The sequence below is a fragment of the Leguminivora glycinivorella genome, chromosome 11 (assembly GCF_023078275.1).
Source record: "Leguminivora glycinivorella isolate SPB_JAAS2020 chromosome 11, LegGlyc_1.1, whole genome shotgun sequence".
Classification (NCBI taxonomy): domain Eukaryota; kingdom Metazoa; phylum Arthropoda; class Insecta; order Lepidoptera; family Tortricidae; genus Leguminivora; species Leguminivora glycinivorella.
The window spans coordinates 1,338,709-1,350,313 of record NC_062981.1 but is presented as its reverse complement, the minus strand read 5'-3'; positions in this window follow the sequence as shown (position 1 = coordinate 1,350,313).

The following is an 11,605-nucleotide window of genomic DNA, read 5'->3' as shown; positions in this document are numbered from 1 at the left end:
TGTGTACAAACATGTGATTCGGTAAATCACTCAATTCACTTTGTATTAGGCATTAAAATATGTAAGTAGATTTTAAGTACGTAACATAGCATGTAGTGTTCACTAACAACTATGGACTGTAACTGTCTGAAAATAAACAATTTTTTTTTAACTGCCGAGAAGGCAATGCACCAATATCGCCTTTTCCTTTTTTGTTACCGAAAATGTATAGAAATCTGGTAACAAAAAACGAATGTTTCATACAAACTACCTGGGATATTTTAGGAAACCTGGTGTATCTTACTCAGCATCAGACACTGACATATTTACGGACAAATTATCCGCTTTGTTGGCTTTGTATTTAGTGCCAGTAACATATAGTTATTTGTTTTACAAGGGGGCAAAGTTGTTGTTTAACCGCACGTGCCAATATTGATACACGAGCAAGCGAAAGATTCCAATATTTCCAATATTGAACCGCGAGCGTAGCGAGAGGTTCAAAAAGTGGAATCTTGAGCGTTGCGAGGGTTTCAAGGCACGAAGGTTAAACAAACTTTGCCCCCAAGTGAAACACAAAATTTTTCACCACACCAACACGAACAAAATACTGACTATAAAACATCAAACTAAATCATATCCATCAATTTATTCAATATTTAGGATTCAAAATCATCATTTATAAGTAAATTCTAACAGCCAGCTCAAGACATTAAGTTAAAATTTGTATGAAATTACTTTGCACTCTTGTAGATAAAATACAATTTTGCTATCTGTTTTCGAATAGCAAAGAGAGCCTTTACCAGTTGGTGTGGTGAAAAAATATTTATTACAATGTTGTATTTTTTTTTACTTTTTTTCGCGTCTTATAGACTTTATAGTTCTATATAATCCTATGCTATCATCTTATGTAATCTCACTATGTTCTTGCAATAAACTATTGACTATTGACTATATTTTTTTGGTTACAATATACCCCTTATTTGCCAAGAGTGGCACTGAAGCTTTAGTAGTTTCATGTGTTCTGCCTACCCCTTTATGGGATACAGGCGTGATTGTATGTATGTATGTACAATTAAGTGTTTTGGTTGTACCTACTCATTCATATTACTGTAAGCTTACATGTGAAAATAAATGATATTGAAATTTAAATTTAGGTATCGGCACAGAATATATAATTGTACAAGTACAGAAGGCTCACTCCTTTGATAGTTATTCACAAAATACCGCCAATCTAAATTCTTACCTACACTAACAAACGGACCATATGCGAGCGAGAGAATACTATTGCGCGCGAAGGTCGTCACCACTGAATGGGCCGCGATATCGCGGCCCCCGGTATGTACTTGTAGCGCGGCGGTAGAATCGCGGAGTGAGCCACCCTTGGTATCAGCCTACCAGGAGCCAAATAGCACTAGACCCTACTCATAGTGTTGTGTTCCTGCCGGTGAGTAAGGCTGCCAGAGCTCTACGAGGGTGCGGTGTGCTGATGACGGGAGGACTTTACGGAACTGCCTTATTCCTTCTATTGTCCTCCCGAACCCTCCTTGAAACTTGTGCACTCCTTTTTACTGTGTATTTAACACAGCAAAAGGGAATGTACAAGTTTCTAATGGGGTGACAACGCGCATGTGACCCTCTTTGAGTTGCATGCGTCCATAGGTTACGGTGACCGCTTTCCATCAGGCGGGCCGTACGCTTGTTTGCCACCGACGTAGTATAAAAAATAAATAAAAAAAAAACTGTTTTTATCAATATCGAAGACGTAATTTAATCCAAATGTACAAACTTTCTGGAAATTACTTACCTAGACTTCGCTTTCATCCGCCTCTCATAAAAAAAAAACCTGCACTACCAGATTGAAGGCAGGAAGTAGGCCGAAAGTCAACAATGTTCTCGTGTGAAATTCCTCTGTTTTTGATCATCTCGGCTAAATAGTACACAGTTTACACACGCACATTACAAACTGTACACATTCTGAATGAACGAATTTGATCCAGTCGGTGATAGTCAGTTGTAAAGAGAATTTTAAGAATCTTAGATGTTGATAAGAAAACCTTGATTTTGACTCAATATTATTTTTAATTAATAAAGCATAATGAAGATAGACTACGAGGTTATAATATTAACAGTGACATACATTGAAAGTAAGTTTTTAAAGTTTTTAAACTACTTATAGTAGTATTTTGTGCCTAAAAAAATCAGTAAAGTTTTTGGCGCTAAAAAAATATTGTCTTCGGTTACCGCGATAGTTACTCATGAAATAAAACAATGGAAACGGATTAAATCGCGTATAATAAATTTACTATTCATCCCGACGTTTCGAACACTTTACAGCATTCGTGGTCAACGGGTGACTGAGGAAAAATTACAATGTGCAAAAGCGGGTAGCTTATACATTGTAATTTTTACATACAAGAAATATTAACGAACCATGACATGATGACACACAGTATTCGAAACGTCGGGGAGTCGGGATGAATTGTAAATTCATTATACGCGATTTAATCCGTTTCCATAGTTTTATTTTATTAGATAATTTGTTTTCAGCCTGTTACGGAATTAATTGGGCCCAGATACATTGCCAGTTGGACCTGGAAGAGGCCGTGCCGGAAGGAATAGTGCCCAAGGAACAGATGGGACGGTTCCCCTGGCTTGGCATCATTCAGCATAACTTCTGTATGTATATCTGCCTTTACATCTTGTTATATGTACCTACAAAAATACATACACATGCATAAAATCATGCCTGTATTCTATAAAGGGGTAGGTAGAGCATAAAATCGCAAATTTCAGTACACGTCTTAGTCATTGAATCGCACACCACAATGGAACACATATCCTGCTGTTGACTTCTAAGATATCCACGGGAGCACAGTATAATAAAGAGTACTATCGTACAGCATGGCCACTCCCGCTCCCCGCTGAAAGTCCCGTCCACCCCCTCTCGGTTACCTCACAGTTACCGCCTGTCAAAAACGCGAACAGTCGACCTGTCATATTTCACGTATACAAGCATGGTACGCGTTCACCTACACGAGCTTAGCATGTGTGCTAGGAACGCGCCTCTTTCTTATATTTGATCGCACGTATCCGAGATGTGACGGGACTGACGGGAGGTACGAGGGCTGTGAAAAATATCTATGTACTTATAAATATTAAACAAACTTTTAGGTGTAAGGTAAAATTATGTATCAAATTTATTTTAGTAGCTATAAGCTATGTTGTAAAAGACAGGAAGTAAAGAAGGGCCCTCAGTTTATAAGAAACCAATCAATTGAAGAGGCCACGCGTTGAAGTACTTGAAGTGTCTTTGTATCTTTAACGAACGCACGGCACTTTTGCCTCTCATAAGATTAAGAGATAGGCCACGCTTTTTCTAACTTAGCGTGTATCAGGGAACTATGATTATTTGTAAGTACGTTTAAAATATTGCAAGTTGAATTTCACGTACTTTTCAGCTTAAGAGAGGGGAAATAATTTCAAGTAGACGAAATGCGGTGACGACATAAAAGTTCGAAAGATTTGAGTCATCGGTCGCAGCGCCGCAGTCTCCGCAGTCATACCATCGCCATCGCGCGAGCTTCATGAAAATGCTCCTCGTTACGGAGCGAAACATGTCGAGCGTTTTTCGACTTTTTACACGTGGTTGACTCGGTTTATATGCTTAATTTGTCGAAATGTCTGGTCAAAATATATTTTAATACTTACTTACTTGGCTAGCGCGAGTCGGGGGGCTGGAGTTTTGGCCTCCAACAAAAGAGCACGTCACTTTGCTCCATCTTGAGCTTTCACCGACGCCGAGCTCACGGAGGTCAACTTCCACTCTATCCGCTCAACGATAGTTTACGATAGTACTCTTTATTAAATATACTGTGGTTTAGGTGACCAGCAGGACGGCGTCCATTTGGTCTCCCCAAGGAGGCCCTTGTTACTGCCCGATCTTCTCCCTCATTTTAATAACTTTACACATATTTAAAAATATTTTAAGCGAGTTACTCACGTATTAAGTCGATATAGCGTTCGACATGTTTCGGTCCAATTTCGAGGACCTTTCTCAAGAGTAGCGACCCCGCCTTTACATGTCGAGAGCGCGACGCATACACTCGACTTAATACGTGAGTAACCCGCTTAAAATATTTTTAAATATGTATGAGTCTCACGGGAGTTTTATAGTTAAAACTTTACACATTATATTCCAGTCATAGCAGACGAGATGCGTTATGCCATAACACCCGCCGTGCTCATACACCCGGCGTACGCACTGGCTCCATCTGAGGACATGGCCAAAATCCACCGGCAGACCATCACGTAACTTACTTCTACTATAAGGGCATTTTCAAAAATAGTGACCGTAAATTAGTGAAAGTTGTTAACAAAAATTAACTCGATGTCAGTTTTGTGACGACAATTAAGCTTTCAATAAAAATATTGCTTTTCTTTTAATTACAGCAACTATATAAGCAATTACAGCACTACATTTGAGAACATGAAAAAGTTGGTGCCCAGACTTTTATTCTTAATTGTCGTCATAAAACTGACATTGAGTTAATTTTTAAGAGGATACGGTAGCGAAAATGCTAAAATGGAAAGGAGCTCCCCTTTAACTTGGGAATTTCAGTTAAATATACAAGTGTTATTAACTAGATTTATCGAAAAAAAATTGTCCATTAAGAACAACTCAGTCAAAAGATATTTCAAAAAAATCTTTTAAATCGAGGTTCGGCTTTTGACTATTTCCTCCTTCAAAACTTATTTAAACTGAACTAAATTTGAGAATCTAAATAACAATGAAATAATCTGTGTCGGACCGTTTAGATCTTTTGGCTAATTGTTACGGATCCTGAGTAGCACACCTTTTTTTGAGCCATATTGAAAAAGGCCGTTTTAGAAATTTTTGTTTGGCTCTAGTGTCTTTTAGAATAAAAATAGCAAAAAAATCAAAACGGTCCTATACAGATAAAAATAATAATAATCTGTGTTGAAAAAATCATTACTCTATCTTCAAAAACCAGGGAGGAAATAGTCGAGAGCGTTTGTATGGAGAATTGACCTGTATCGTCTTAATGACAGAAGGACATTGGACGGGTAGTTTATCTCGCGGTGATATAATATGCTAAATAATCCTGCTAGATCTTCAGTATTTATTTAGCCCATCAGACTAGTTTAAAATTGAACTATGTCAATTATAAGTAGGGCGACTAATACTAAAAAAAAACTAAAAGGTTTTGTTCAGTAGTCAGATTGGTATGTAACATAAGTACTGTCAGTTAAAATCAAATTTCAAAGTCCCGCCGCTTGACTTTGTGTTCTATATTTTATATCCTTATAAATAATATTTGCCAGAATTTGTATATATTTTCCTTACTGAACAATTATTTTGATAGAAACACAACGCGTTTCATAGTCTGGTTCAGCGAGGAGGTAAAACACACGATGGGTGTCGAAGACTACATCTTGCATCACGACTACGATCTGGAGAAGACTCACGCCAGCATCGCTTTGGTGGAGCTTATACCTCATGGGGCTACCACTAGGGGGCACCCTTGTAAGTTTCCAAGTCCCAAATCCCAAGATTTGGCATAGACACTAGTTTTTACTAAAGACTCCCATCTGACCTTCCAAACCGAAGGGTAGGGATATATTGGGATTATTTAGTCCGGTTTCCTCACAATATCAAATAAAATTTCGCACATAAGTTCCGAACCTGATTGGTACAATTGGGTTCGATCCCGTGACCTCCGGATTGAAAGTAGCAGACTCTTGCCGCTACCAGCGCTTCTATTTGGCGAAGCCGATATAGTTTCTGAATAAGTAACGAGATCCTTAGAGCGTTGTTCAAAAATGGTTTAATGCTCATAATAACCTGCTTTGGAGTGCATTAATTTAGTGCTTAATTTAGACAAGTAACGATTATATTTAGGTATGCTGCGAAAGTCTACTATGGTCTGTCTGTATGCCTCCCTTTTACTCCAACGTGAAGAAAAAAGACGGCATGTTACCTATGATCATATTTCTATGATAAACATATTATAGTGGACTTTCGGCCTATGAAGTTACGATGCTCGCCGATCACCTAAATTACCAAGTTCAAAACAACTAAAATATAATATTGTTGTTTACAGCGGCCATTTTCCCGATCTGTCTCCCCTACAAAGGCAGTGGCACCTTCGACAGCCTGTACGTTGTGGGAATGACAGACAGTAAGTTGTTATTAGACTCGTACCAAGATCCTTCAGCCGTTTTGTTAGCCTGTGCAGTGCAAGGGTTAATTAAACGTCATAATTTCATAGAATTTTGACGTTTTGTCGACCATCATACACATTAACATTGTCGTTTACTCAAAGATGATGAATAGAGAACCTTTTATTTGAGAACGGCATCACGGAACACATAGTTATTTCCAAAAAAAAAAATATTTTGCAATATATCGATTCTACTTTCAACGAAGATTTTTTTTTTGTTGACAGAAACGGGTGAACTGATGAAAGAGGTCACCAAAGTGAATCACGTCGAGAAGGAGGATTGCGACGCCTTTTATGAGAAGGCTGAGGTAATAAATATTAATAAAATCTTATACTTTTAAACGAGCAATTCTTGTATATTTATTTATTTATTTATTTATTTATACATACCGACGATCTCGGAAACCGCTCTAACGATTTCGCTGAAATTTGTTATGTGGGGGTTTTCGGAGGTGAAAAATCGATCTAACTTATCCTTTGGTCCCGGAAAACGCGAATTTTCGAGTTTTCATGCATTTTTCTTCGCGCGCCATCTCGTGTGCAGTAGTTGTATTGTTAAGACAGAATTATTTCGGTCGATGTAAGTACTATTTATTATAAAGACTAGATGGCGACACAGATCAAGGCGTCGTATACGAAACAACAAACATTAAGTAACTTATAATTCGCGGGCGAGGTGTTATAAATTTTTCAAGTCATTTCATATTAATGAAAAAAATACTTAACACGAATAGAAAAATTCACTATTTGAGCTTTTGTGGTGTAACGCGCGCCATCTCGTGTGGAGTATGTTGTTAAGGCAGAATTCTTTCGGTCGATGTAAGATGTAAGTACTATTTATGATAAAACTAGATGGCGACACAGGTCAAGGATACAAAATAACAAACATTGACTAACTTATGAATTTTATGATTCGCGGGTGACAACACTTACGTATTCATTAAGTGTTTTAATTATTATTACGAATTTTGAGCTTCTTCTATTATCTCAGTACTATTTTAAAACTCAATACTTCAAACAGATGTGCTATTACATTCTAGAATTATCCGGAAATAATAGGCACATACCGCCATCTCTATTTGAGCTTTCGTGGCAAAACGCGCGCCATCTCGTGTGGAGTAGTTGAGTTGTTAAGACTGAATTCTTTCGCTCGATGTAAGTACTATCTAAATATATAAAAGAAGAAGCTGACTGACTGACTGACTGACTGACTGACTGACTGACTGACTGACTGACTGACTGACATATCAACGCACAGCCGAAACCGCTGGTCCTAGAGATTTCAAATTTGGCACGTAGGTTCCTTATGTAGTGTAGAGGAGCACTAAGAAAGGATTTTCCAAAATTCACCTCCTAAGGGGGTCAAATGGGGGTTCAAAGTTTGTATGGGGAAACAAGATTAGTTTGACTATTTTATTCGAAACTTCACAGGAAGATTACTTAAGACATATGACTGAATACGTGTTTCAGGTTTTTTGAAAATTTAACCCCTAAAAGGGTGAAAAGGGGGTGATAAAGTCAAAAAATCAATATGGGTATCGTTTTTATGGTTTATCGGGTCGCTGATCACGATAAATACAACGTTTTTAAAATCTAACGAGGCGGAAGTGATATACCTTCTCCCCTGTTGTGGTGCAATGGGGTTTAAATATCAAAAATATATATAAAAGAAGATATTGACTGATTGACTGACATATCAACGCACAGCCGAAACCGCTGGTCCTAGAGATGTCAAATTTGGCACGTAGGTTCCTTATATAGTGTAGGAGCACTAAGAAAGGATTTTTCAAAATTCGCCTCCTAAGGGGCTCAAATGGGGGTTCAAAGTTTGTATGGGGAAACAAGATTAGTTTGACTATTTTATACGAAACTTCACAGGAGGATTCCTAAAGACATATGACTAAATACATGTTTCAGGTTTTTTGAAAATTTGACCCCTAAAGGGGTGCAAAGGGGGTAAAGTCAAAAACACAATATGGGTATCGTTTTTATGGTTTATCGGGTCGCTGATCACGATAAATACAACGATTTTAAAATCTAATGAGGTGGAAAATAAATTTTCTCCCCTGTTGTAGTGCAATAGGGTTAAAATATCCAAAATGGCCATAAGAGGAGCACTAAGAAAGGATTTTTCAAAGTACACCTCCTAGCATGATAATTTGACAGGGGCAAGGATAGGGACAGGGATAGGGACAGGGACAGGGACAGGGACAGGGACAGGGACAGGGACAGGGACAGGGACAGGGACAGGGACAGGAACGGGATAGGGTTACGGTTACGGTTACGGTTAGGGATAGGGATAGGGATAGGGATAGGGATAGGGATAGGGATAGGGATAGGGATAGGGATAGGGATAGGGATAGGGATAGGGATAGGGATAGGGATAGGGATAGGGATAGGGATAGGGATAGGGATAGGGATAGGGATAGAAATAGGGATAGGAATAGGGGACGGGGACGGGGACGGTGATAGGGATAGGGGAGGGACGTGGACAGGGACGGGACGGGGACGGGGACGAGGACAAGGATAGAGATAGGGACGGGGATAAGAATAGGGATTGGGGTCGGAATAATCGGTCGGTAATCGATATCTAGGCAGTGTAAAATGCAGGTGGCTCAGTGGGAAGGGATTAGTAAGTAGGCATCGGCGAGTATCCTGCATCCGTGATAACTATTATATTCAATGTGCTGTAAGAAGATCGTTGTTTGCTTGCCTTTTATATGTTTACGTTTGCAATAAGTATAAGCAAATTGTAAGCGATAATGCAAGGAAGAACTTTTTACCCTACCGACCATAGCGTCGAGATACTGGCTATGTGGGTTGTATGAAGTTTCCCCAGTATAAATATTTATATAGGTAAATTCATACATATTCGTACCTACTACCTACGCTGTGGTCGCTGTGTAACAATTCTACAATCATTGCAAGAATTTCTTTTAAAACAATAGTAGTATGTGTAAGGTACAGTCAGCCAAAAAGCAGTGTAAGGTTCTTGGCTGACCGTACAGCAAATAGATCAGTTACAATGGCCCCCCAGTCGAGAATTGCCCCGCTTTACCTTAATCGAAATAATCGCGGACAGATGTACCTACAAAGAAACCTACGGATCCAAATGAAAATCTTATTTTTTGTAAACGTTTCAATAAGAATACTTTTATTACGCGGGCGAAGCCGCGGGTAAAAGCTAGTTTATGATAAAACTAGATGGCGACACAGGTCAAGGATACGAAACAACAAACATTGACAAACTTATGAATCTTATGACACGGTGTTTTCAGTCAAAGGAAATAGTAAATCCGATGTACTTTGGATATGTTTAGGAAAATTAACGATAGAGGGCGTGAAAAACAGTTTTATGCCGTAGTGCAAGTTGTTCGCTAGATGTCACTGTTACCCCCGCAAACTGGGTAATGATTGTTATCGTAAAATGTATAAGTATTTTTTGATGTCCAAAATTTTCGCTAGATGTCGCTGTACCACCCGCAAACTAGCGAACGGCATTCTATGGCCAATTACATGTATTAAATTGTAAATTTTATTAATGTCCTGTTTTATTGGCAAATAAGTTAGCATTCAAATATTTATTAATGTGACTGGTAGCTGGTAGATGAAGGACCTATTTAGAAATCCTGCCATAGGCTCCCCACAGACAGTCTTAAAAATTCATAATCTTAAAAAAAACTTGTATGCAATCTGACAGTTCAAACTGACACTGACAAGACACTGACAGATCTGAACTGTCAGATTGCATACAAGTTTTTTTTAAGATTATGAATTTTTAAGACTGTCTGTGGGGAGCCATAAATATGTGGCGTTCCAGGTTTAAGAGGGTCCACATCAAAGAATATAATACTCACTCTAAGGCTTCTTAGTAGTTTGTGGGTTGTGGGTGCACATGCTTTATGTTCTTAAATCCTTTAAGCATGGAAAGTCACATGAAAAGTTGTCGAAACATGAGAAGTTGACATTCGAAAATCTTGACTGATAACTCTATACCATACTATTCAATATACTCTATGTCTTATGATTCGCGGGTGATAAAACTTACGTATTCATCAAGTGTTTTAATTATTATTACGAATTTTAAGCTTCTTCCGTTATCTCAGTACTATTTATTTTAAAACTCAATACTTCAAACAGAAGTGCTATTATGCGTTATGTTGATTGTGTAAACTGTCAGATAATTATGTTTAAAGTAAAATAAAGTACCTATACAACTATAGTGTATCAATTATTTGTTTATTTAATGTTGATTTTTTCATACAAATTTGTTTGGTAGTGGTAGGTCTGTCATGTAAAAAACACAAGAAGTAAGTATAATAAAATAGAACACCGAGCGAAGCTCGGTCGCCCAGGTACTAAATATTATATGACATTCTTTCTTACACAGATTGACTAAGCCCCACGGTAAGCTCAAGAAGGCTTGTGTTGTGAATACTCAGAAAACGATACATATAATAGGCTTGTTAGTTTCCTACACTTAAAATAAAATATTTTATGCAGTACACGAAATAAAGCATAACATAATTAGAAGAAAAATATGGACAGTACTTATCTTTGAACATCATTTCTATTTAATAAGTCAAGGATAAAGATATAAAGTAAAAGAATTGACCGTGACGTCACTCCTCAGTATTTCATATTAATTCCATATTAACAAATCGTTTTGACAGTTCTAAAAAAGAAGCTGATTTGACTTGTAGGAAACTAGCCTATTATTTATATACATAGAAAATACCTTTGACTCCGGAACAAATATCTGTGTTCATCGTGCAAATAAATGCCCTTACCGGAATTCGAACCCAGGACCGCGTTGTGCCAGACCGGTCGTCAATAATTATCAACCTTTGTTGACAGCTGGATTACAAGCTGATGGTGCCATCGGAGTCAATCTGCGCCACGGCCGCAGCCGAGCAGGAAGCCTGCGTGTGGGACGCTGGCTCACTACTGGTGTCCAAGAGGCCTAACAGCTGGGTCTTGGTGGGTTCTCTCTCCAGCAGCTGACCTGTCAGCTGATGAAGCTACCTTGTCAAGCACCACGGGTCAAGCCACTGGCGTCTCCAGACGGCCTAACAGCTGGGTCTTGGTGGGTTCTCTCAGTTTGTATTCTACAGCAGTTGACCTCTCAGCTGATGAAGCTACCTTGTCAAGTACCACGGGTTAAGTCACTGGTGTCTCCAGGAGGCCTAACAGCTGGATATTGGTGAGTTCTGCTGTTTATATTCGTCAGCAGCTAGCAGGTTAGTTCAACAACCCGCGGGGTGGACAGTGTTAAGAAGACCTGCCAGGTATTACACAAGCGGTATTATTAGGGCTGAATGGAGAGCTTTGGTGCACAAAATAACGAGCTCATGTGGTACCTCCTCCTCAGCCATGAGGAACCG